We start from the raw sequence: 27,687 nt of genomic DNA on the forward strand, positions 1-27,687 counted from the left end.
CACCCCCCCCGGCGTTGACCCCCGGAGGGCTCGGGGATGGGGGAGCTGAGTTGCCTCCGGGGGCTTAAAGTCGCTATTATGCAGCCGCCGCCGCCGTTGGCCCGGCCAGCTCGGCAAGGTGGGGTCCCCTCCGCGCCGCGCCTCCCCGCGCTCGCCCCGGCCCCGCTCCCTTTCTTCTCCTCCTCGCGCACTTGGGAGCCGCCGGGGAGCCCCGGGAGCCCCCGGCTCCGGGCTCGCAACTCCGCGCCCGCGGCCGGCACAGGCAGGGCTCGGGACGCCCCCCGCGCCGCGTGTTCGCGCCGCCCCCGCCCCACGCGGCGCCCCGCGCACTTTCCTCGCCGCCGACCCACCTCGCCCGGTGGCCGTCCCCGCGCGGGCCGGCGCCGCCGCGCCAGGAGGAACGCACTTTGTTCGCGCCGGTGCGGCCGCCGCTCCCGGCGAGCGCGGCGTGGTCGGTCCGGGGCGGGGGGCGGGGGCTGGAGGCGGGGGTCGCCGCCGTCCCCGAGCCGCCGCCTCCGCTGCTCAGCCGCCCCGCGCCCGCGCGCCCATCGCCCACTCGCACTGGAGTTGCAGCCCAACTTTTCCTCCTTCCTTTTTCTTTCGAATGGAGCCGGCAACTCGTGCTCGGCGCCGGCGGGAGGAAACGCGCTCGCGCTCCCCCGCGCGCAGACACGCTCCCTCCTGTCCCCCGTCCCCCCCCACGCCGGCAGCACAACAAAAAGCCATTTACATGCGAGGAAGTGACCCTCGGCCGGACCGCGCGCCGCCGCCGCCGCCGGCCCCGCGGACGCAGGCAAAAGTTGGGTCGCCGGGCGGCGCTCCGGGCGCGGGTTCGGGCCCCGCGGGCGGCGACGCCGGCGACACGGCCCGGGCGGCGCTGCGCTCCAGCGCCGGCCCCGGCCCCCGCCCGCCCTCGTCCCTCGCCCCGCACACGCCCAACTCCTCGCTCCCAACTCCTCGCGCGGCCCCGGCCCCGGCCCGGAGCGATTTCCTGCCGCCGCCGCCCCTCCCGGGGGCGCCCGGCGAACTCTCGCGCTTACCGGGTCGGGCGGGCGGGCGGGCTCCTCCGCTGCCCTGTGCCGAGGGGGAAACAAAACGCAGAGCGGGCTCCGGAGTTGGCTCGGCGGCCGCGGCCAGGGGGCTGAGTCCTCGGGCGCGGAGTTGGCCGGGGGCGAACGCGGCTCTGACGAGTTTCAGGGTCTCCGGGTCCCCGGGCCGCCTCCTCAGCGGCGCTCCTTTGTGTAATTGCACTCGATTCAAGTTTAATCCGATAGTTCCCGAGCACGAGCGCGTCCGCACTACCACGGCTCAACCCCCGCGCCGCCGCCGCCGCCGCCGCCGCCGCCGTCGCCGCCGCCGTCGCCGCCGCCGCCGCCGCCGCCGCCGCCGCGGCCCCAGCACGCCAGCGCCTGCGCGCGCCCGGCACGCCTGCGCGCGCCCGAGGCCGCGGGGCCGCGCGCGCCCGCCGCCGGCTCCCTCCTCGCCGCGCCCGCGCCCGCGCGCCGCCACCTGACGTCAGGCGCGCCTGGCATAATTTATGCAAGAATTCGGCCGGGGTGTGGAGGCCGAGGGAGAGGCCGAGAGAAAGGGGGCGGCGCGGGGCTGCGGGGCCGCGGGCCGCGAGGGCGGGCGGGGCGCCACTTCCCGTCCCCGGGCGGGCGCCGGCGCTGCGGGCGGCTCTCCCCGCAGGCCGGTGCGCGGCCACCGCGCCGCCTTCCCGGCCCGGCTCGCTGGAGCGCTCGGCTGCCGCGCGGTAGCGCCCGGGACGCGGGCTGGAGACGGTGCCACGTTTCCCCGAGCGGCACCTTCCCGGGGTCCGGGTGCGCCGCCCGCGGGCAGGAAGCGGCGGCCCGGCCGGCGGCGGTCCTCCCGGCCGCGGCGAGGGGCTTCCGAGGCTGCGCGGACGGACGGCCCCGGCTCGAGGGTTTGGGACGTCCTTTCTGCAATTGTCCGTCAACTTGGAACGATTTTCCCACCTGAAATTTAGAATGGGCACGTTCCATTTCAGATAGATTTCTCCTGCCTCTCCAAGTTGCTTGTCTTAGCCTCCTCGTTGACGGGACCGCCGGACCCACCACTAAATCAAAAAGTTTAACTAGATGGCGTTGATTTTGTTGAATTTGTTGCCATGCCAAAAAAGGGAGAGGGAGCGCGATCGTTATGAAACAAAGAAATAGGTTGTGTGCCCATTTTAAAACATGTCAGGACTAGAGTGTTTTAATCATTCTTTGGCCAAAATGGCACTTTTGTATGATCTCCTAGCCTCAATTACCCAAGCCTCTTATTCTATTTCCCTTCCCGGTACAAAATTAATATGAAACCTAGAGAAATTTTTCTTTTACCAATTTTCCTTTTAGGAACTAGATGTAACAAACATTTGTCAAGCACCTTTTATGTGCAGATACCAAGCAGTTATAATTCTTTTAAACCGTCAACTGTTTACACTTTAAGGTGATTTTATTAGGTAAAAGATTACGTTTATTTTTAAATCAAGGAAGGAACGTAGATCAACCAAACATAGACCTATAATAGATACAGAGGAAAGCGAATTGCTCTTATTGGACTCCAAAATAAACTCAGAAAATTGCAAAACTATGCAAAATATAATTTCTCCTCATTCAGCGCCTGTAGTGCTAAGACTATCACGATACTTCTACTTGAACCAAAGATTAATCAAAACTATTTTGTTATATTACTACTACAACTCTTCAATAGCTAAGTTTGATTATCCTAGACTTAATCACTAAAACATTTATTTCCTAACATGAGCAATGATATTCTAAATATTTGTTACATTTTACTGTCATTGATTGAAATGCCGTGGTTTGGGCTTTCTTTCATCATACATTTGAATGGTCTTTTGAAAGAGGTAAATGTTTCATTCAAGGGATTTACAAATAAACAGCAGAAAGAAGGTTGACACTACAGAAAATTCTGACGTTAAAAAAACAGGAAACACTAAAATCAACTTCTACCTTTTTTATAGTCCATTTCATAAACCAAGAATCAGAATTCCGAGGTTAGGTTTACATTTCCATTAAGTTTATGTCTCTCAGTGAAAGCATGTTGGGGGTGCTTTGGGGTGTGCTGGGTGGATGGGGGTTAAAGACAGGACACACGTCTACAAAGAAATCACTAGCAACAGATCATATTAGAGCCCATAAAAGTGGCATAAAAGGGATTATCTCTATCCTTTACAATATACCCTGCTCATTGTCAGATGTGCATATATTTCAAGTCAATTTACGAGCTTAAAAAAAAAATGACATCTACATAAAGTGAAAATATATTAGTTAACCTCTAATTAACAAATAGTATTGACTCTGAGGAGGTCCCCCTGTGCCCTTGTATGTTTAACTAGAAAGTGAGAACACCTCCCTTTGAAACATATGAGAAATGGTAAAATAGCACAGCCAAAGCTCAAGGTGGAAACCAACAGCCCTGCAGCCCCTCCCTGGTTTAATCTCCCTCCTCATCCCACCACGGGTCCGACAGGATGGAGGAGTCTCTAAGCTTTCAGAAGTGGTAACGGTGCAGAGCTAGAGGGGCCTTGGAAAGCGGAAGGCCTCAGGGGCAAACTCCTAGGCGGATCTGGCCTGCTTGAGTCGTAACTCCCCCTCCCCGCCCCCCGCCCCCCTCCCTACCCTTTAGCCTCCAATGTTTTCTCTCCATTTGCTTCACTATTGAAGTTTTCCCATTGAGAATAATTTGAATTCACAAGCTTTCCCTTTGAGTATGCAAATTCCTTAGGGAGAGATAAGGGACTCCTGGTCATTCACAGATGAGTGTAAATTAGTTCAATGGGTTGTTTTCCTCCCAACACATAGCTGGGACTAACAAATTTAGAGATTTATTCATTCATTCAACACTGAGTGTCTAAGAAGTTCCAGGCCTTGTTCTAGGTGCTGGAGATACAGTAATGAACAAAACAGAACAATGTTTCTGCCCTCTTGGAGTGTACAGCCTAATCGGTTGGTAGTTTTGATTTAGTGCTGAGAGAAAATGGTAACTTTGGAGTCTGAGCCCTTGGGGAATAGGACAGACTTGAGTTCATTGTAGCCAGAGGGCAGTGGAAAGGTACAAGGGGCCTGGAGGTGGGCCTAGAAGTGGGTGCCCCCAGAAAGCTGTTGAGAAAAATTCCAGAGACAACTTGGCCTGTTACAAAAAAGGTTTTCTAGGCCCCATGAAATGAATGAAAACAGTCTCTTCCAAGAACTCAGACTAACAGGCTAACTGACCTATAATTTGGCTGCATTACTGCTTAGACAAATAAATATTTGTCTCTGTTTGGAAACATAATGTATCAACCTCTAATACCCAAACTTTAGAACACCCTCAGTTTCAAACTATCTGCTTTTCCCTATCTGTTCTTCCAAATCATTAAAATCAGCTACACTAATCAATTACACTAATTCCAGTGTTGAGGACTTACTTGATGCATTTTTGGAACTCATCTTTTGAAACTGTGTTCAGAACCAATTTGCAAGTCATAGAAAATAACTCTCTTTAGTGCCCAATTTCTTTTTTTCCACTAAAAACTATATTATTCTAATTTATCATTTACCAAATTTGTGTCCAAATGATTTTGGCAAGCTCCAGACAGTATATTTTGCCTTTAAATGATGAAGATGGACTGTCATTGAAAATATATAGAATTCAAATAGTATACATGATAGCTATTCACAAAGTTTTAAAAATTTGACTTGTAATAAATTCTGAGTAAAGTATTTTTAATCCATAAAATTAAGAAAAAGAAAGAAAAGATAGAGAAAATTAAAACTATAGCTATTCAGAGGGCTATAAATGCTGAAGAAAGCACCAAAAAGAGAAGTCTGAAAAGCATTTCCTGCATCACTGGAAGGACAGCATAACCTTCCTGGGTGATATTTTCATGGGGGAAAGAATCCGGCTGGATATGGAAGTTAAGCCTCCATATTCCACTGGTAATGGACCCGGTTGCTACTGCCTTTGCAGGCAACTGTCCAGACTGGAAAGGTGAAGATATCAGGTGAAAAGAAAGCCACTAGGGCTACAATCAGGCCACTGCTGGCTCCCAAAGACAGCATGGTTAGCTAAGTTTTAGCAAACATTGATTGAATGCCTACTATGTGGCTGACTGTCTCTTAGCATTGGAGGACACAGTTAGCTCCCTGTTCACATGGAGCTCGTGGTCGGTGGCAGCATAAAGAAGGGAGTGATTCTTGCTGCCGGGACAGCAGAGCAGCCTTCCTAGAAGAAGGGAGGCTTGAGGATTTCCTCAGAGCAAAGAGAGCAGGCCAGATGACCACGAGGTCCAGTTGTTTCAAAGCCTAGCGAGCACGGGTCACTGCAAGTGGTTCCATACTGAGTGGAACCTGGAGGGCAGCTCCTCCTGTCTTCTCTGAGTGACCCCCCAGGGTGGGTTGGCTGTCCTCTTGTTCACCCATCTCCATCAATACTGGTTTACATTAAATTATAATTCATTCCTGGGACTTCCCTGCCAGTGGTTACAACTCCTTGCTTCAAATGCAGGGGGCATGGGTTTGATCCCTGGTTGGGGAACTAGGATCCCCCATGCTGCGCAGCACGGCCTAAATAAATAAATAAATCATTCATTCATTCATTCATTCCTGTCTTATCTTCTCACTGGGTTGTGAGCTACTTGGGGGCAATGGCTGTACCTTGTCCTTTGGCATCCCCAGGTGGCCCAGAGCCCTCGCACAAATGGCAGGGTGGGGAGGTAGTAGATTAGACTGGAGAAGTAGATAGGGCCAAGGAGAGGTCTTGACTGCACCCCAAAGGCGCTGGGGGTTCATTGAAGAGTTCAGCAAGAGAGTCACAAGTCAGATCCTTACTTTGAAAGATCTCTGTGATGGGGCAGACTGTGGGAAACGAGAAGCAGGGAGAAAAGAGAGGAGACCCTCATGCGGCAAGAGAAGGGGAGAAATAAAAGAAATTACCCACATCTTGTATTCTTATTATTGTTCGGACTCAAGACGTTCCAGACAAAGCAGCGCTGCACGACCACTTCGCCCTGTGGTGGAGGAAGGGGGCGCTCTGTCTGGAAGGAGCAGTGTTGGGGGCCATGGGGGTAGTGGTTCCAACACGACCCTGTCGCCCACCTGGAAGGAAGCATTTGCTTCTTCTCCCCTCAGCTACCGGCTCCAACTTCCGTGACTTATCACCAGACTTATCCTAAGCCATGTCAAGCAACACCTAAACTCTCTCATCTCTATTTCTAGACTAATAAATGGAAATTCATGGTGCTAACTTAGACAATTTTAAGATACTTTTACAAAACATTAAAAGTGGGAAAATACAGTGTCTTATTCATTCAATAGTTATTGAGCACTTGCTGTGCATCACACACTGTGCTGGGTGCTATGAAAATAAAAATAAAGCCACCCCTGCCCTGGAGGAGCTCTCTGAATCTATTAGGGGTGACAGACATTTAAGCCTGTCACTACAATTAAAATGTGTACAATCGTGGTACTATTGGGTACCTGACTGCTCAGAAGAAGAGACGCCTCATTTTGCTTCTGCCCAGAGAGGCAGGGGAGGCTTCACAGAGGATATGACATTTAATCTGAGTCTTCAAGGACTCTGCAGATGGCAGGGGTGGGGAGGTACACCAGGCAGGAAAACTGTCTGAGACATCCATGGGGCAGATGGCTACTGTCGGCACTGCAAGTAATTTGGCTCAGAGCACAGCATACACAGGGAAAGGGCGGAAAATGAGAAAGGAAATAAAAGTAGGGCCAGGTCAGAAAGGGTTTAGTAGCATATTAAGAAATCTTTACCTTATTCCATAGGTGATCGTCAGCAGGAAAATGATCAGGACAGATATGGATGTCCCGGCCAAACCTCAGAGCAGGGAGGCAATGAGTAGACGTTGGTGATAGTCAAAGTACAACATGATGAGGCCCTTGACCAGGGCAGCATTCAAGGTGATGGAGATAAAGGAATAAATGTGAGAGACATTTAGGTGACATACTTGATAAGATTTGGTGAATGACTGATTGTCGATAAGTGGATGAAAGGGAAGAGATGAAGATTCACTTCTAAGTTCCCTCCTTGAGTGACTGGTAAGTAGATGCATCATTATCCAAGATAAGAAATAAGCGGAACGAAGTTTGTGGAAGAACAACACAGTGCTTTGGTGTGCGAATTCGAGGTGCTCTGTGGAATATTTTAATGGGGATGTCCATTAAGTAAGAGATGGGAACTTAGAAGATTGATCTGGTTTAGAAATGTAGGTGTAAGAATTATGAGGTATGAATGGTACTTAAATCCATTGGAATGGATGTTTGTTTGGAAAAATATGCAACATTGGAGGAAAGCAGGATGACAACAGGAATCTTTAAAATACCAGGTTTTCTCAGTTGTTTATCATTGTATATCAAACCACCCCAGACCTTAGTGGCTTAAAACAAAAAGGTATTATTTATGTGATGGGTTATCTGGAGTTGGGCTCGGCTGGAAAAACCCGGGGTAGTTGACATTCTCCCTCTCCCTCTCTCTCTCTCTCTCTCTCTCTCTCTCTCCCTCTCTTTCTCTTCACTTGGTCTTTCATCTTAGTCACCCAGAAAACAAGGAAGTTTCTGAGGAGTGTCCCAAGACGGCAAACCCCAAGACACAAGCCTTATCGAGCCTCTGCTGACTTCATGTTTGCTGATGTTCCACTGGCCGAAGCAAGTCACATGGTGCAGCCCAGGCTCAACGCCAGGGGAGCCCAGAGGAGTGATTCACTGGGACCATTACTTATCCATGTAAAACACATAGTACAAGATTGGCAGAAAAAATATTTAAGGGAGACATCAAAAGAGAAGCCATTGGAGAAAACGTATGAAGATTTGTCTGAAAGAAAGAGTAAGACATCAAGGAAGCAGAGTTTCTAGAAGGGAAGGGGCAATAGCGCCAAGTGTCACAGAGAGAACAGGTAGGGAAGGAATAAAATGTGTTCACGGGACGTGGTCTTTGTTAACCTTTCCAGTTTCAAGCGTTGAGGGTAAAAACTGAATCGCAGAGGGGAGAGAAAGTGAATGGGCGTTGAGGAAGTGTAGGCAGAAGAGGTAGATTCCAGACTCTTTTCTCAGAAGGTTGGTTATGAAATGAAGAAAGGTGAGGTAGTATCTAGAGGAGAACTCACATTAAAGAGAAAGTAATCGTTTTTTTTTTGTTTTGTTTTTTGTTTTTTTTTTAAAGATCAGGGTGATGTGCATTACTTTAGAGTAAGAGACAGGAGCTGGGATAGGACACTAAGGCCTGCGGGGAAGAACAGGCGTCCAAGTGACGGCTGATGGGAAGAGCAACACCTGTTTTTTTTTAATCAAAGAAAGGCTGGTGAAAATGGCAATAAGTTTATAGGTTGGGGTAGAGAGAGATGACAGAAAGTTAAGCAAATGCATTTATAATAGCTTCTGTTTTTCTTCTTAATTCAGTAGTTAATCATCTACTGAAATTGAAATGCTCATGAATGGTCAAGAGATTTGAGGCAAGGGTTTAACTTTTGGGACAGTCTCCACGGGGAAGAAAGAAGCTGTGAAAAGAAAGTAAAAGGACCCTCACTGAGTCCTGAGAGTCCTTGAGTCCTGAGCTGAGACTGTAGAGGCACCAGCTTGTTATGCAACTTTCTTAAGTGATGTTCCACCCTGGGGAAAAGGAGTATGACTGGAGAATTTCGAGGTTCACTAGTCGTTGTCGTCTGTGGAGACCCAGACCCGGGCCACGTAACGAGCAGGGTTCCCAGGGACCAGGTAAGATCAGCTTGCATTATTCCCTGGAGTCATGAAGTAGCCACAGTCATGGGTCCTTTGTTTAAATGTGGGACATGAGCTGTATATGATTATATTATAATATGATATGCAGAGATTTCTGGCCATCACAAATCCTCTTTGGGGAAATAAATATGTTAACAAAAACAAAGAAATAAGTAAGTATGTCTCTTCTTCCCTTTATTCCCTTAAGTCCCTGGGTGGCTGGTTGGCTCATTTGGTTGGATTCCAGTGTTAACCAGGCCAAGGCCTTGGGTGCTGTTTCTGTTATGGTGATCTCAGCAGTGTCAGTGTCATACAGGGGGACATAATATTATCATAGCAAGTTCTTGGACAATTCTAGGCTGAACTATGTCAAACTCAGAGTTGTGCTTTGATATGTAAAATGAGAACAGGTCATAATTTAAGGTTACCTAATTCCATAACCCATGTGTCAGACCTCATGATACTCCTACATTTAACTCTGGTTTAGGTATTTGCCAAAAACTATTGCTAGCATGTGGTACTCCAGCCCTTTTCCTCCTTGGTCAAAATATTCACAGTAGAAAAAATATTAGATTTGGGTCTTGCAGATCATGCACATATAACCCTCTTTTACAGATGAGGAATCTGCGGCTTGAGAGGTTGCCCTGCTGTGAATGACAAAGGTGGGATCCAAATCTAGGTCTTCTCAACCCCAAAGAGAAATCCAACAACTGTGAAAAGATGCCTTGCCTTTGTCACGATCTGCTGTGAACTGAACTCCTTTACATCCAATTGTGTACACTCTCCTCTGCTCTAAAGGGAGAAAAGTCACATTTGACAGACAAGTCTGCACCCTGATTTTTACAAGATCTTCTTTAGGCTGCAGCTCTGGATAAGACGGACTTGAGGATGATGCAACCAATTATGACGAATGCCTTCTCCTGGGTGGAAACACAAACTACTCTCTGCTCACTGCTCCACAGTGAAATACGGTAGTCAAGCAAACCCGCCCATCCAGTACAGCCCTCAGATTTGTGAGAGGTTGGTTCAGGACCAGCACCTAGTACAGTGCCTGACATAGAGGAGGCACGTGACCAATGTTTACAGAATGAGTGCTGCATTTAAGGTGCTAGGATGGCTGGATACAGAAAGGCAGGAATCATTAAAAAAAAAAAAAAATTGTGTACTTGAATCTGAAAGGAGAAACATTCTTAATTTTATCTTAATTTGTAATTTAACAGAGTTAACTTCCTCCAAAGTAATTACTCGTTAATATGTTTCTAATGTGTTTCTATGTGACGGAGCTGCTATACTGGGGCTTTTCATTTAGAAAGCTAGCAAGACTCTGTATGAACCGTCTCCTAAGTGCTCCTCTCAGCAGTTTCTCTGGATGTCATTCCACATGCTGACTTCAGTTCCCAGGCAGAGCTTCCTGGGATCGAAATGGCAGGGGCTGAGCGGACTCGGGGCCGCACACCACCCGCCTGGTCCCTGTCCCTGTCGTCCCAGGGCTGTTGTAGGGCCCTCACAAGCCACTGCCCTTGAGTCACTCCTAAGTCACCTGGGTTGCAAGTCACAGAAGTATGGCTACATGTGTTTCACCAACAGCCTACTTCTTTATTGCCTCTCTCAGGAAAAGAAAATGTAATATTATCAGACCTCTCCCACCAAGGGTCAGATGGTCCATGTGAGCTCAGAGCGGGTACAAATCAAGGCAGCAGAACAAAAATGACTACGTTGGGGAAACAATACCACGTTCTACAATAATATACATTTCCCTTGCCTCATACCTTTTATAAATAGTGGTAAAATATATATAATATCATTTGAGCCAGTTTTAAGTGTGCAAGCCAGGGGCATTAAGTACATTCACAATGTTATGCAATTATCAGCTCCATCCATCTCTAGAACATTTTCATCATCCCAATCAGAAACTCTGTCCCCACTAAACATTAACTCCCCATTCTCCCCTTCCTGGGAACCTCCATTCTACTCTCTGTCCCTATCAATTGGCCAAGTCCAGGTACCTCATATAAGTGGACTCATATTTGCCCTTTTGCATCTGGCTTATTTCACCTAGCACAATGTTTTCAAAGTTCAGCCATGTTGTAGCTTGTGTTAGAATTTCCTTGCTTTTTAAGACTGAAAAATATTCCATTGTATATATAGACACACCTTTTTTTAAATTTAATTTATTTTTTTATACAGCAGGTTCTTATTAGTTATCTATTTTATACATATTAGTGTATACATGTCAATCCCAATCTCCCAATTCATCCCACCACCAGCCCCCCCGCCGCCATTTTCCCCCCTTGGTGTCCATATGTTTGTTCTCTACATCTGTGTCTCTATTTCTGCCCTGCAAACTGGTTCATCTGTACTATCTTTCTAGGTTCCACATATATGCGTTAGTATACGATATTTGTTTTTCTCTTTCTGACTTACTTCACTCTGTATGACAGTCTCTAGATCCATCCACGTCTCTACAAATGACCCAACTGCGTTCCTTTTTATGGCTGAGTAATATTCCATTGTATATATGTACCACATCTTCTTTATCCACTCATCTGTCGATGGACATTTAGGTTGCTTCCATGACCTGGCTATTGTAAACAGTGCTGCAGTGAACATTGGGGTGCATGTTAGACACACTTTCTTTAACCATTCCTCTGTCAATGGAAACTTGGACTGTTTCCACCTTGTAGCTGTATGCATAACACATCTATGAAGATGGGTGTAGCCTCATTTTTTTTAAGACTAAGACCCCTCCAGCGGAGGTCCTGGCACTTTGTAAGTCCTCCTTGCCTGAGAGCACTTCAAGCCAGTTCCTTCGCCCACTGCCTGGTGAAGGCCTCACCCCCCATGAGCAGAACAGAGACTGGCTCCCAGGTGCACCGCCGCGCTCTCTCCTTGGGGTGCTTCTCTCGGTCCTGCAGATTCCCTGCTCCTGACTCTGGACGTGGGGCCTTGGCAGGATCCAGTGCCTCCCTGGAAGCCCCGCCACAGGCTCAGGCCCCCTCAGCCCCATCTTCATCAGCTGAGACCTAGTATATCTCAAAGTCAAGCCTAAACCATGGCAAGTGCCAGTGAAAGATGGACGTGGTTGACTGGCTAGTGCTATAAGACTTTCCCAAGTTACTCCTAAAACATTTGTGTAAAGTGGAATTACTTTCTGCTTGACTATTTACTGATAAAAGTTGACAATCAGTTATTCATTAAGTTTTTCCTGCGTGGAAGGTACCATACTCTGGATCTGTGGAGGACTATACTAAATGTGGATATGTTCCTTCCATTGCCCTCACAAAGAGCACATTTAATCAGAGAGACATGGGCCGTGATGGCGTAACTAATCAAATAAATTCCGGTTTATCTTTACTATAGAAGCTGCACAGGTATTAGAAAGAATGAGGTAGATATTTATGTACTGATGTGCTATAATCTCCAAGCTATACTGTTGTATGAAAAAAAAAAAAGTCTAGGGACCTCCCTGGCGGTCCAGTGGTTAAGACTCTGCACTTCCACTTCAGGGGCCGAGGGTTCGATCCCTGGTCAGGGAACTAAGATCCCGCAAGCCATGGGGCACCACCAGAAAAAAAGAGTCTAGATGCAGAAGAATGTATATGGTATGTTCATAGCTGTGGAAAAAAGGACAGAAGGATTTATAAGTACACACACATATACATATATGTACCTATATGTGTGCATATATGTACATTCATGTGTGTGTTTATAAATTCATAGGTGTGTCTGGAATGATACACAAAGGACTAGCAATAGTCGTCTCTGAGGCAATTGTGGATGACAAATACCTTTTTCCTGTGCAACTGTCTTGTACTGTTTGAATTTTCTACTGTGTGCACAAGTTACCTTCAAATTTTAAAAAAATGTTTATAAAACTAACAATAAAAGAGAGTGCATGGGAAGTAGTAAATGAGTAGTGTACAAACAACATGAAAGGCTCTCAGAGGAAGGAAAGCTTGTTCTAGGCTGCAGCAGTCAGGACGGTTCATGGGGGAGGAGAGGACATTTGAACTGAGGTATCTGGGGTGGGTGGGCTTTGGGGAGAGGGGGGTGCTGGTGGGACAGTAGGATGGGGCAGCATTCCAATCAGAAGGCACAGAATAAGCAAACTTGGAGTCGTATGAGGTAAATCAATTGACCTTTGCCTGGGTGGAGAAATGTAGTAGCATTTTATTTACTTAAGGTACACACTGGCTCATTCCAAAATGCATTTTAAGAAGCTTATAAGATAATTAACAGCACAAAATTATTAAAGTAGAAATAGAATCTGAACTCAGGACCTCGGAGAAAATATAAAATTCCTAACCAAAAACATTAACCGGTTATTGAGCTTTGCAAATATCTGAGCCTCCTGATGGCCAGGGTAAAAAGTGAAAGTATAAATCCATAGCTTTTCCTATGGATAGAAGGATGTCATAGCAGCTCTTTGAAAACCAGTTCTTTCTGTCGAATTTTACAAGAAAGTGTCACATGGGAATTCTCATGGAAGGTGGTAAGTTGTGTCCCCTAGCAGGAGCCGTGTCAGCAGGGTCATGTTCAAGAGCGTCTTGGTTGAAAGTCATCCAGGATGCAGAAGGTCACTGATCTTACCTTAACAAAGTTCTTGGAAGAGTGGATAGATACCATGTCTCCTAGAGAATTTTCCCTGAATGTCCCCTCTCTCTCCACTGGGAGTTCTTTGTGTTGTTGGGTGCCTGTGTGTTTGGCTTGTAATTAGAGCCAGAGGGAGGGTTTACATGAGGGCAGAGCCTAAGTGGCTGGCAATCTGTATTACTGGTTGAAGGCCAGGCACATGTTTTGGGAACAGACAAACACAAGTGTGAACACCCTACCAGGAAAGCCGAGAAAGCTAGCAAGCAGGGTTTTGCCAGGGTGACAGGCAACTTTGCCTTCCCCCGAGGGCCATAGGTGTCCCTTGAGACAAATCCAGGATTATCCTCAGAAAGAAGCTTTGCCTTATTCCACTGCTTGAGTAAGTGTTTGTTTGACTCTCCAATATTCAACACTAAAAGAAGATGTCAGGTATGACCTTGGTCCAGTGTCAGTTTACGAAGTGGAACTGAGGAAAGAGAGACCAGTGGGGGGAGGGTATTGTAATATTTTTTAAGCCTTTATGAGGGCAATGGGTGTCAGAATCAAGGGGCAAGGATGCTAACACCCTATAGAGAGAGAACTGGAGGGTCTTTGTGACTGAATATGGGAGCCAAGGGAAAGTGGAGGGCGGCCCTGAGACTAGGAGCCCAAGCCATTTAAAAGGACAATAGAAATGGCCGAAACAGAGACCGCGTCAAGAGGGAAAGCTTGTGCGGGGGAAGATAAATTTGTTTTTAGATGTGCTGATTTTGAGATGATGGCCAAATATCTGTTAGCTGAAGATAAAGGGATGAAGCTGGACACAGACTTGGAAGCCATCTAAATAAATGAGATTCCTGATGGAGGTACAGCATTTCAACTTTGAAATCATCTTGCCAAAAAAATGGACTTGAATCAGCTCACACCTCTAGATCTGACTATAGTTTACTGGAAATTTGGGTGGGTGGAGGGACCAACGTGTTAAACAACCCCATGGGGATGAGATCAGCAAAATCCAGAATGTGGATTTTGAGCACCGAGGTGGTGCAGGGGAATCAAATGATTAAGGGTGATTTAAAGAGTACAATGCGTGGACCTTGTTTGGATCCTGATCTGAACAAAGCAACTCTTTAAAAAATTTATGAGACAACTGAGGAAATATGACCTGATTGGATATTTGCTGATATTAAGGGATCCTTTTTCATTTTTAGACATATCTATGTTTTTGTGGTTAAGGTTTTTTTTTTTTTTTTTTTTTTTAAAGAAGATACTGGCTAAGTCTTTTTTTTTTTTTATAAATTTATTTATTTATTTATTTATTTTTGGCTGTGTTGGGTCTTCGTTTCTGTGCGAGGGCTTTCTCCAGCTGTGGCGAGCGGGGGCCACTCTTCATCGCGGTGCGCGGGCCTCTCACTGCTGCGGCCTCTCTTGTTGCGGAGCACAGGCTCCAGACGCGCAGGCTCAGTAGTTGTGGCTCACGGGCTTAGTTGCTCCGCGGCATGTGGGATCTTCCCAGACCAGGGATCGAACCCGTGTCCCCTGCATTGGCAGGCAGATTCTCAACCACTGCACCACCAGGGAAGCCCCGAGGCTTTTTTTTAAGGGTCCTTATATTTTAAATAATATACTGGAATATTTACAGATGAACTGATATGATTTCTGAGATTTGCTTCAAAATAATCCAGTGGTGGGGTATGAGGAATGGCGGGGTACAGATTAAACAGGTACGGCTATACATGGATGACTGTTGGACTTGGGTGATGGTGCCTGGGGGCAGGGGAGGGGTCACTACACAATTCTCTCTCTCTCTCTCTCTCTGTGTTTAAATGTTCCATAATAAAGAGGTTAAGAATAAATGAATAAAAGACAGTGTTCACTCCATGAAAGAACACTGCTTTGTAAAAGTAAATGTCTATAGACAGGGAGCAGGTAGTCCAGAACAGAAAGTCCTAGGAAAGTCTCATATTTAAGGTGAAATTGGGAAATGAGGAACAACAGGTGGAGTAGAAGCAGTATGCCGTCCTGGTTTGGAATTCAGCAAACGTGTGTTTGTGTTTAGCTCTAACTCTTACTAGCTTTGTCATCATGAGCACATTGTTGACCTCTGTACACCGACAAGCCTCGGTTTCCTTATCTGTAAAGTGGGGATAATAACTGCATCTCCCTCACAGAGTCAGTACTCTGTGGGTTAAAGGAAATGATGTATATAAGGCACCTTACCTTCTGCCTGACACAAAATAAGTGCTCATTAAACACTAGCTGTTAGCATTGATGTTTCATTGCTTATCAGAGTGGTCATAAAAGGTAAGAAAAGAACCAGAGTATGTAGTGTGATGGAAGGCAAGAGCAAATTTTGATGGAAAGACAATGACCTTAATGTCGTGTTCTAATCCAGGAATCTGGTGCCTTCATCGGGTGAGGTCGTTTGGAGGTCACTGATGACCACAAAGATGTGGCGCGTGCCACCCGACGACAAGGAATCGAGTTAGGGGCGGTGAGGAAACACTGGGAGCACTGGATGCTCTGTATTTCCTTATCGGCGACGAAAGAAAGGAAAGGGATAGAGCGGCAAAGACAAGAGCACCCTTCCTCAAGGTATGGGAGCTCTCGCAAGTCTGCAGGAGGAGAGGAAGAAGCCTGCGGGGAGGGAGGATGGAGGATGGAGGATGCTGAGCCCGGAGCGGTGTCCTCAGCTGCAGGGGAGAGAAGGAGGGCCAGCCCTGCCATGACTAGAGATTCAGGGGAGGTGATTTACAGTGCGTTCGGCTTGGAGGATAAACACAGGACAAAGCCGTGAGAGCAATCAGGGTTTCCGAGGATGCTGGAAGGGACTGGCAGGGAGGAAAAATAAGGGAAGGAAAAAAGATCAGATGGAGGAGGGAGAAGGTTGGAATGAGAGCGAAAGAGAGACTAGGTGAGTGAAGGGCTTGCCATGTGGGCTGGTGTCTGAGGCTACACGGCTGGTTACAAGGAAGAGCAGGTTTGTAGTGCAGACTGGGGTCCCCTGCAAGCAGCATCTGCAGCCTGTCCAGTGGCAGAGACTGTGGCCTCTGATGACACCACCTCTTGGGTGATTGGAGAAGGGCGTCCACAGTGGCCCATGGAGGAGCAGAGACCTCCAGCTTCCCGGGGTGGAACTGCAGGTGCTCCAGGATGGGAAGGGCCAGGAACATGCCCCAGAGAGCCAGCCGAGCCAGGGAGAAACAGGACAAAGCCCAGCTGGCCCGTGAGACTCAGGGGCTAGACAAGATGTGTTAAAACATGACATCCTGCCTTTGTTCCTACTGAGCCCTTTCTCTGCTGACACCCCTCACCTCCACCCCCTCTCCCCCACCTCTGAGCCTCATCCTAAGGACACAGTGATAGCACTTGTTTCTTTCATTGCCTGGTAATAGGAGAAAACCTGGAAATTTAGGGATTTGCTTAACGTGAAAACTCCTGAGTCTAAATGTCATGACTGTGGACTTCCCTGGCGGTCCAGTGGTTAAGAATCCACCTTCCAATGTAGGGGAGACAGGTTCGATCTCTGGTTGAGGAACTAAGATCCCACATGCCGCGGGGCAACTAAGTCCGTGCGCCACAACTACAGAGCCCGCACACCGCAACAAAAGATCCCATGTGTCGCAACAGAGACCCGACGCAGCCTAAATAAATAAATGACAAAAATAATAAATGTCATGACTTTTCAACAAAGGAGATTAGGAGCTGGGAAGAATACATCTGAAATCTAGATTCATCTGAATTATGGTACTGACATATTTATATCTTTTTTAAACTCAGGCATGGCCTACCCTTCATTTTGTCCTCCAATATTCATTGCCTCTCTTCTTCCATACCAATGGGATTTTTAGCTGGGTACACAACTGCTCAAAACAAAGACCGTGTGTCTCAGCCTCCCTTGCAGCTACGTGTGACTGAGCCAGCCCAAAAGTATATAAGCAAGAATGTTGGATGTGAGCGTCTGAGGAGCTTCCAGAAAGACAGTTGGTGTGCACCCTACACCCTTTCTTGATTCCTTCCTGGAATTCCAGCCTAGCCTCTGTCTTGGAGCACAAAGACAGTGGCACAGCCTCTGGATGGCCAAGTGAAGCTGAAAGAGAATTGATCCCTGAAGATTTGGAGTGAGATGCATATCAGCCCAACTCTATCTGTACTTGAACTTGTGCAGAATTGGGATCAAACTTCTATTTTGTTTATGCTAATGCTTATCTGAGGATTTTCTGTTATGTGCAGCCAAACCTAATTCTTTTTCTTTTAATATTTATTTATTTTATTTATTATTTTGGCTGTGTTGGGTCTTAGTTGCGGCACGTGGGATCTTCGTTGAGGCATGTGGGATCTTTTGTTGCGGTGTGTGGGCTTCTCTCTAGTTGTGACGTTCGGGTTTTCTCTCTCTAGTTGTGGAGCACGGGCTCCAGAGCACATGGGCTCTGTAGTTGTGGCACGTGGGTTCCAGGGCACGTGGGCTCTGTAGTTTGTGGCTCATGGGCTCTCTCGTTGAGGTGCACGAGCTCAGTAGTTGTGGCACGCAGGCTTAGTTGCCCCACGGCATGTGGGATCTAAGTTCCCTGACCAGGGATCGAACCCACGCCCCCTGCATTGGAAGGCGGATTCTTTACCACTGGACTACCAGGGAAGTCCCTGGCCAAACCTAATTCTAATTGGTATACCAAGTATTAAGATTAACTAGTCTTTGGTTAAAAAAAAAAAAAAGATAACATAAAAGGTAATGACGGGCTTCCCTGGTGGCGCAGTGGTTAAGAATCCGCCTGCCAATGCAGGGGACAAGGGTTCGAGCCCTGGTCCGGGAAGATCCCACATGCCGCGGAGCAACTAAGCCCGTGTGCCACGACTACTGAGCCTGCGCTCTAGAGCCCACAAGCCACAACTACGGAGCCCGTGTGCCACAACTACTGAAGCCCGCACGCCTAGAGCCTATGCTCTGCAACAATAGAAGCCACCGCAATGAGAAGCCCGTGCACCACAGCAAAGAGTAGCCCCCGCTCACCACAACTAGAGAAAGCCCGCGTGCAGCAACAAAGACCCAACGCAGCCAAAAATAAAAATTAAAAAAATTTAAATTAAAAAAAAAAGAGACCCATCTCACATAAACATAACTTTAAAAAAAAAAAAAGGTAATGACAATATTTATAAGAAGAGAATAAAATTATAGAAATAAAATTATAAGCCAAATTATCATCAGTTAGACCAAACCTATAACAATGTGTTCTTAAAAGTATATTCAGCGACTTATTCAACAACTGTATTGTGTTGGGCCCTGTATCAGACTGGGAGGATGCCATTATGAAGATGTCACGGTCCCTGCCCTCGTGAATCTCACATCTGGGGAAGTTGTAATACGAGTATGATGGGAGGAAGAAGCAGAGAGGGCTGTGGGCACACATGCTTCTCCTGCAGCACGAGGGAGGGGCCTGCACCTGCTTTCTCAGAGATGAGGTCCCAGCTGAGCCCTGAGGAATGCGTAGGGGTCTGTTAGACAAAGAAGACGGCAGGAACAGCATGCCAGGCGGCGGGATCTGCTGGTGCGGAAACCTGGAGCAGAGAGAGCATAGCACTTTTGGAGCGCTGCAAAAAGAGCAGTTAAAAACGAGGTTTGTTCATGCAGAACTAGGCTGGGACATGAGAAAACAGGGCCCCGTAACATGCATTAGCAGGGGCCTCGAGTGAAATGGAATGAGACTTAAAGAGAGGGCAGTTTTACAGAGTGTAAGAGGAAGTCACCAACAGACTTGCAGGAAAGTCCTGATGGACTTCACTTTGGGCTCGATTGGGGTTGCAGACCATCAGCCGACGTGCACGGGTCCCAGTGCACACAAGTGTGGACACCCCCCAAGAGGCGGAGTGGGTGCTTGGGGAGAGAGAGGCTGACGGGTGGGGTCTCCATGAGGTCACGGGAAAGGATGGAGGCTGTGGATACAGGCTACACATGGAAGCACTTGAGAGGCAGGGTGGTTCCAAGCAACGTCCTCAGTGGACGCGGGAGAGCCACACTCAAGTCTGGAGTGACGGCTCCACAGGGTGGCGGAGGCCACAGCTCAGGGTTCTGCTTGGGAAGAGCTGTGGCAATGCCGATACCAGGTCAGGTCCAGGAGAGACCTGTACGTTGAGGGAGAGTGAGCAGCTTTCCCTGGAGAGGGATACCGAGGGGGTCTTGCCATGCGGGCAAAGACTGAGGCTGGGTCAAAACTCAAACAGCCACACAGAAAAGTCAGGTGCAAGGCACCAGGCAGACCAAACAAACAGGTCCTCAGCCATTTTCCCACTGCACACATCCAGATTTGTTTGTTTAAAATTTTTTTGTGGTAAAATATACACAAGACAAAATGTACGATTCTAACCATTTTTAAGTGTACAGTTCAGTGACATTAATTATATTCACAGTGCTGTGCAACTATCACCACTGTCCATCTCCAGAACTTTTTCATCATCTTGAACTAAAACTCCGTACCCATTAAGCAGTAACTCCCAAACCCTCTCCCTCTCCACCCCTGGTAATCTCTGTTCTACTTTCTGCCTCTAGGAATTTGACTGGGTATTTCATGAAAGTGGGATCATACAGTATTTGTTCTTTAGTGCCTGGCTTATTTCTCTCAGCATAACGTCTTCAAGTTTCATCCATGTTGTAGCATGGCTCAGAATTTCCTTCCGTTTTAAGGCTGAATAATATTCCATTGTATGTATAGACCACATTTTGTTCATCCATTCATCCATGGACATTTGGGTTGTTTCCACCTTTTGGGAGCTGCCATGTTTTTCTACCACCAGTGATAGAAGCTTAATTATAGTAAAAAGAGTTGGGAGAGAAGTTAGCAGGGAGAGAGAGAAACCCAGAGCAGAATAGGAATGTAATCTACTCTCTCCTTTTTACAAATGTGGAAATTGAAGTCTGTAGCAGGTCTGAATGGCTCAAAGTCACAAAGAACTCAGGTCTTCTGACCTTCAGGCTGCTTTTTCTTCTAGTGTCATGTTTACCATGAAGCTAGTGTGAATCTAGCTGAATCCCACGACAGTCAAGGACGATGGGTAGCACCAGATGCAGAGATCTGGAAGCCGGAGAACAGAGGCTGGAACCCCAAGGCACCATGTCACACCTGCACAGAAACGGAGCTGGAGGGACGGCCCCGGGCAAAACTATCAACGTGCTTTCGGGTCCCCTCTCTATGGGTCATCCATCCTTCCTTTCCACCTTGGCTGTTCACGTGCTCTCATGTGTCCATCTCGTTCCCTTTCTTGGTCTCAGCAGGATAAGAACCATCTCTGCTGAGCAGGTAACAGATTATTTAGGCGTTAGCTTCTAGTGCCAGCTACACCCCTCCCAGGGAGATTTCTATTTTAACGGGCAACTTTAGAAAATGGACAATGTTAGGACGCAAGAGAATGCGGGTAGAAGGGCAGAGGCTGAGAGTGTTGTATTCAGGCAGGAGTCACCTCCTCTGCTTGCTGGTGGGGTTGGTTAGAGGCAGCGGGAAGTTGCCCATCCAGCCTCCCTCCCGGGCAAAGAGTGTAAGCTCACTTACAAATGTCTAGGTCTTTGTTTCTTTTCTTTCTCAGAATTCTTCCCTGAGAGAAAATGCATTTTGTATTTATTTTACCCTCCACATTGTGTACACTCTAGCTTTCTGCACGTAAGTTCTCAGTCAAACCTGGGGAGGATGATTAACCGCTGGCCAAATATTTCAAACTTGGGTGAAGGAGTCAAGGATAATGGAAGTGCTTCTTTTGCCACTTTGCTACTTTATCCTCCAGATTTATCATGGGTCAATAATAACAAACAAATACTGTCATCAAAGAATATCTTCCTTTTTTAGTCATTGACAGTGAGCACTGAATAAGATATACTTCATTAAATATTTGCCTTATTTTTCTTTATCCATTCTTATCAGTTTCACACACACACATATCACCTTGCTTGCATTCTACACAGAGCAAAACGAAATCTAGACTGTACCAGAATGCTCTGTACCCTTACTACAATCATTATTTTTTATATACAGTGCCCCAATTGTCTCTAATACCAGCTATTATCCATGAACAAATGCCAAGTATATATGAACCCTCCTTAGGGAGTCAGAGTTTATGAAAAAGTAATTTATTTCCTTCTTAGATTTATATATATATACATAATATACAATTTTACGATTTCCATGACAAGTAAATGTCTCCAATTCCAAAGCAGGATGTGTAGGACAGTACCGGTAACTACGACTTATCCAGTGTTTCAAGGCTGGCAGGATGCATTACCCTCACCTGACCCTCACATACACAGTAGTCAAGATGATAAATAGTTGCCCAATCTATAAATGTGGAAAGTAGGTCTCAGACATAACTTGCAGAAGGTATAAAGCTATCTGACTTAGACCTGAGTCTTTTAATTCCAAATCCCACCCTCTTTCCACTCTGCTGGTCATCACTATCTGCATATCTCGACTAGCCGATGGTTTATTTTCAATGCCCAATTAACTTGAAATCTCTGCTAAAACCAACAAATGTAGCAATTGGCAATCTTAGATCTCATCTTCAACGTGTGTTTCTCTCAAGTGGTCACCTAATCAGGTTTGACATGCTTAAATAAGGCCGAAATGTATGTCATTGTAGATATGCTCTTTTTATTTATTTATTTTTTACTTTTTTTTAGGCTGCGCAGCCTGTGGGATCCTAGTTCCCCGACCAGGGATTGAACCTGTGCCCTCTGCAATGAAAGCACGGAGTCCTAACCACTGGGCTGCCAGGGAATTCCTGATATGTTCTTAAATGTAGCTATTTTTAAACAAAAATAGAGCTACCACATGACCCTGCAATCCCCCTCCAGAGATCCGGAGAACAACATGGTCTGAAAGGATACATGCACCCCAGTGCATGTATTACAGCACTGTTTACAATAGCCAAGATGTGGAAGCAACCTAAATGTCCATCGACAGAGGAGTGGATAAAGAAGATGTGGTACATAGGTTCTGAAGAAACTAGGGGCAGTACAGGAAAGACGCAGACGTAGAGAATGGACTTGAGGACACAGGGAGGGGGAAGGGTAAGCTGGGACGAAGTGAGAGAGTGGCATGGACATATATACACTACCAAATGTAAAATAGATAGCTAGTAGGAAGCAGCCGCATAGCACAGGGAGATCAGCTCGGTGCTTTGTGACCACCTAGAGGGGTGGGGTAGGGAGGGTGGGAGGGAGACGCAAGAGGGAGGGGATATGGGGATGTATGTATACGTATAGCTGATTCACTATGTTATAAAGCAGAAACTAACACACCATTGTAAAGCAATTGTACTCCAATAAAGATGTTAAAAAAAATGTGGTACATATATACAATGGAATATTATTCAGCCATAAAAAATAATGAAATAATGCTATTTGCAGCAACATGGATGGACCTAGAGATTGTCATACTGAACGAAGTAAGTCAGGCAGACAGAGAGGGATATCGTATGATATTGCTTGAATCTAAAAAGAAATGACACAAATGAACGTATTTATAGGGCAGAAATGGACTCACATACTTGGAGAATGATCTTGTGGTTGTAGGGTGGAGGAAGGGTGGAGGGAAGGGATAGTTGGGGAGTTTGGGATTGACATGTACATACAGCTGTATTTAGAAAGGATGACCAATGGGGACCTACTGTATAGCACAGGGAACTCTGCTCAATGTTATGTGGCAGCCTGGATGGGAAGGGAGTCTGGGGGAGAATGGATACATGTATATGTATGGCTGAGTCACTTTGTTGTACACCTGAAACTATCACAACATTGTTAATAGGCTATACTCCAATGTAAAAAGTCTTTTTAAAAAGTAGCTATTTAAAAAAAAATGTTTCACTATAAACAGTTTTTTAAAAATCCTTTACCACTCTATGGTTTGGAAATAAGATTTTTTAAAAGGTTTAAAAACTAAAAAAAAACACAATTAGCTAAAATGTAGGTAAAACGTACTTATAGGATTTTTACCAAATCACAGTATCTAAAATGTTTTCTGAACTCAAAATTATCCAAACCTACATACACAAGAGAGAGGCCATTTCTCCCGCATTTATTTTTTCCTTATCATTTGTTTATAATAATCACTTGGCGTGTCCTGTAAACAGACATGGTACATGCTGAGAGAATACTTCTCTGTAGAAATAGTAAATAATTATAATGAATATCTTTCTGCTTTAAATACTTTAAATACATTACTTACTTTTACTTTTATATAATTTCAGTTTTTTGCTTATTTCACTAAAGAAACAAACTTACCTTCTCTTTTTAAAAAAAAATTATTTCTTACTAAATTCCACTCCCTTCCACCAAAGTGTAAAAAAAGTCAACAGACTAGCTGTACAGTAATGAGAAAACCAACAAGGATCTCCTTCAGAGTAAGGCTGAAGGGAAACAATTTGTAGTAGTTAAGATTTATTCCCCCATCCTCCCTCCAAATATTACATCTCTCAACAAAGAATTCTTGTTTAACTTTATTGGAAAATGTGTAGCAGGGTGGTGTTTAGAAATACTACAGATCTAAATGGGCATATGTTAGCATTGTGAGCTCCAAGTGAATGAACACAAGGAAAATGAGAATTTCAATTTGTTACACAGACATCTCATGTAAGCAAAAGAAAAATATTAAGTGTATCAGGAGTTGTTTGTTAAAGTCAGTTTCAGAGCAATTTCTTAACATAGGGATAATGCTATCCTAAAAATTAATAATAATAATAAACAAGGAACCAGAACTCTCAGCTACTCTTTCCTCCCACGCCTTCCCTCAGTCATTATTGGGGCATTACTTTCAGCTCAGTTTTAAAGATTCAGAGTCTGACCTTAAAAGGAACCCATTTAACCCACTTCTGCCCATTTGCATTGAACAGCAGCTACTGGTCCAGAGTTTCATTTCACAAACCACACACACTATTTCTGCTACAAGAGATTTATAGTTAATTGTGACAAAAACATCACATTGGTTTAAGTAAAATTTATTGTTTTTTAAAAATGTTTCTCTTATAGAGAAACCTGTAACTAAGAAGAGGAATTCAAAACTGAAAAATACAGCAATATAAAATGAATCTATCAGCAGACACCTAAGGCTACCGGTTTCCTGTGCCCATCACTGTGTATTCTAAAAGGGCTCTGACCAGTGTAGCCTAGGAGCTGGGAACAATGTTGAGCAGGACGCAACCCCTGCTTTGAAGGGCAGGACAAGTGACTGCACTTCACGGCTATGGTTTGCTGCAGAGGTAGGGGTGCGATGGGCGCCCCTAATTCTCACTTTGGGGAAGGAGGTGAGGGAAAGGAAGGAAGCCACCTCTCAGGAAAGCAGGAGAGCGGGGAGGGCTGCGGAAGCTGGAGAGGACTGGGCATGTTGAGAGAACGGAAAGCAGTTCAGGTAGGCTGGAACTGGGGACGGGTGGGAGGAGTGGCCGGTGGTCAAAGATCCAGCAGGGGACAGGATTAGGAGGGCCTTATAAAGAGAATTTAAGGAGATAGGACTTCATCCCGAGGGCGACAGACATGCCCTAAAAGAGTGTAAACGCGGGTAACACGATCCGATTTACTTTGCAGTGAAGTGTCTCTCTGGCTGCAATGTCGAGACGGGGGTAGGGCAAAACCCGAGACCGAGACGAGTGAGCAGGTAACTAACGGTAATCCAGGTGGGAGACGCCGGTGCTGCACGGAAGGAGCCAGAGCATGGCAGGAGCGACCAACAGGCGACCAGAAGCACGGAAGTAAGACGGGTCCTGGGGCTTAATGACTGGAGGACGGGGTGAGGGGCTGAGGAGCAAGCTATCGTGATGCAGTTGCCGAGATGGGAAACACGGGAAGTTTGGAGGGGAGGTGCGGAGCTCCATTTAGGACACACAGATGATGAGATTTCTGTGGCACCCAAGTTAACTATGCCTGGACCTCAGGATGGGGTCGGCTGGAAGCAGGACGACGCTCTGCGAGTGGACGAGACCATCCAGAGGAGAAGGTGGCCCAGAACGCCTGCCCGGGGAATCCCTCCCGTGCGACCGGACAATGCTTATGTTGTCTTTTTCCTCAAATATACATCGAATCACAAAACACGCTGCGCGATTAGTCAGAGGAGTTCATGGCTTTCATTTTGCAGGTGAGGAAAATGAGACTTCGGAGTACGGGTTTGTTCACGTTCACATACACCCCCTACTCTACCCTAAAAATTAACTCAGTGTATCCGATGGCTGAAACATATATTCTTCCCCAAATGTTCGGTAGAAGAGATCACAGAAATGAGTTTTAAAATGCCTTTTGTTCCTTTTTTCCCCCCAACTCCCACGATGAAATATTGTGATCAACTTTCGGTTTTAATAAATACTACCAGACATTAAAAATATGTAACCACTTTTCTTTAGAAAAACTCGGACAGAGGAGAATCTTAGAGCCTATCTCACCAGTAAGTACACAACTTCTTTTAGTTCTCTGTGCTGCATAAATAAGCCTTGACAGATCCTGGCTTTATGCTCATTAACCCGGCACGTCCATCCCCGGTTTTCCAATCTCCGGGACGTGCCCACTCGCCCCCTCCCCTCCCCCCTCCCCTCCCCCCTCCGGCCTCACCACCTGCTCCCGGCGCCGCCCCCCTTCTCCAGCTCGCCTGCTCCGGTTCTCACGCGCGGCCCGCGCCCCTCCCCGCCGCTCCCGCCCTTTCACTTCCGCGGAGCTTCTGAGTCGGAGCCGGTGGCCTCCGCGCCGGGCTTCCCAGCCGCTCCGCACTCCCGCTTCGCCCGCCCGCCTCCCGGCGCCGCGCCCCCCACGAAGTTCTGCCTCCCGCGCCGCCCCCCGCGAGGACTTCAGAGGCGGTCCTGGGCCGGCCGACGCTGATTGGTGGCCTCCCGGGCGCCCCGCCCCCCGTGCACGCGCAGGAGGTGGGGCGGGCCCAACGTGGGCACGCGCGCAGCGCGGCCCCGAGAGCGAAGCGTCCGTGACCCGCGTGCCGGGCCCAGGCGTCCGGGGCCAGGCGACAGCGAGGTGGGGGCGGGCGGCGGCAGGGCGCTCCGGGGCTGGGGTGCTCACGTGGCGCCGAAGGCCCCCGCACGCCCCGGCGGCGCCCCTCAGCCGCGGCCAGCCGGGCGTCCCGCAGGGGCTGGGAGCTGCCCAAGGGGCCGTCGTCGTCGCCAGCCCGGTAGCCCGGATGTCGCTGCCCCCCGCGGCGGGGCCGCCGACGCGTTTCTCGGCCCGGGAGGAGGCTCGTCTTAAAGGGACAGCGCCGCGTTCGAGCCATAGGGGGCGGCGCGTCCTGCCCTCCGTGCGCGACCCCTGCCCCGGGGGGCGCCGCGGCGCCCGCCGCCCCGGGCCCCCTGCTCCGGACGGAGCGCAGGCGGAGCGCGGCGCCCCGCCCCGGGATGGCCGCAGAAGGCCGCCCGGAGGCCAGGTTTTCCTCCGGCCCGAGCGTGGCCGGTGGCGCCGCGCGGGGCCGGAAGGCGCCGGCCTGTGATTGGCCGAGGCCCCTGTGAATGCAGGACATTGTCTGGTCGCGGCCGTCTCTGTCTCTGCCCGCCGCCCTTCCACCGAGCAAGATGGGTGCGCAGCGAGGTCCCGGGGCGGCCCGGTCCCTCCGGCCCGCAGTCCCTGCGGCGGTGGGAACCCGGAGTGGGAAAACCTAACTTTCACGAGATCATGGCATCCGAGAATGGAACCGAGGTGCTGTTTCAAAATACAAAACCATCTCCACTAGGAAATAAAATCATTTGTGTTTGACATAAAGGTTTCCTTTAAGATAAAAAATGCTAAGGTAATTGAAAAGCGCCAAGTTATAAAAACGGCTGTTTTGTCTTCAAGATTTCTTTAATTAGGATCTATGATAATTCCTCTGAATATCCTTTATAAAAATTTAAGCAATATGTATATCATATATACATACATGTATATAGGAAACAACCTTGTTCTAGAAGTGCAGCTTCTCTAGGTCTTAGTGTCCTTACGCTGGACTGGTCGCTTTCCAAGTTTGCTTCCATTGTAAAAATAACTCTGATTCTGATTCTAGGCGTAAAGTTCTGATACATCCTATGTACTGGATCATATCTCAAGGCCTTGGAATAGATGAGACCTTTTAAAGAACCCTTGAGGAGATTACAGTTCTCCTAAGATTGTCTTTGAAAATATGTGGGAGTTATTTAAGTGAAGTTGTAATCTTTTAGTAATTCTGGCATAAAGGAAAATGAGCAGTAGAGAAATGTACGGAGGTCAATCAGTTATTAGTCAATGTGAAAAGCAAGGTTTTCTTTCATCCTAAAGAAGTTTTCTAGGTAACAGAATATTATAATAAGGAATAACCATCTTTCCTATTTTGTTCCCAGTATCAAAGGCGTAGGAAGGTGGCAAAGGAGAGAAGACACACATGAAATAAGAGATACAGAAATGGAA

At 47.3% G+C, this 27,687-nt stretch overlaps 1 protein-coding gene and 1 long non-coding RNA gene across 5 annotated transcripts in view; one reads left to right on the forward strand and one right to left on the reverse strand.

The window, feature by feature from the left end:
• Positions 1–1,378, reverse strand: part of CHD7 (chromodomain helicase DNA binding protein 7) — a 179,452-nt gene extending 178,074 nt beyond the window's left edge. For all 3 annotated transcript variants that reach the window (XM_082363034.1, XM_082363033.1, XM_082363032.1), the window contains exon 1: positions 1,041–1,378. The gene's annotated coding sequence lies outside the window, so the exon portion shown is untranslated. The remainder of the gene's footprint in view (positions 1–1,040) is intronic.
• A 193-nt stretch (positions 1,379–1,571) lies between these two features.
• On the forward strand, positions 1,572–25,830 carry LOC309614608. 2 transcript variants are annotated; one of them, XR_014236316.1, is made up of 3 exons: positions 1,572–13,710; positions 20,292–25,414; positions 25,677–25,830. It is a non-coding gene; the product is annotated as an uncharacterized lncRNA (long non-coding RNA). The 2 variants fall into 2 exon arrangements; XR_014236317.1 differs by having other exon boundaries at positions 1,573–13,710; positions 20,292–20,599; positions 21,967–25,830.
• The last annotated feature ends 1,857 nt before the right edge of the window (positions 25,831–27,687 follow it).

Source organism: Balaenoptera borealis (genome assembly GCF_965194805.1).
Source record: "Balaenoptera borealis genome assembly, chromosome: 17".
Lineage (NCBI taxonomy): Eukaryota > Metazoa > Chordata > Mammalia > Artiodactyla > Balaenopteridae > Balaenoptera > Balaenoptera borealis.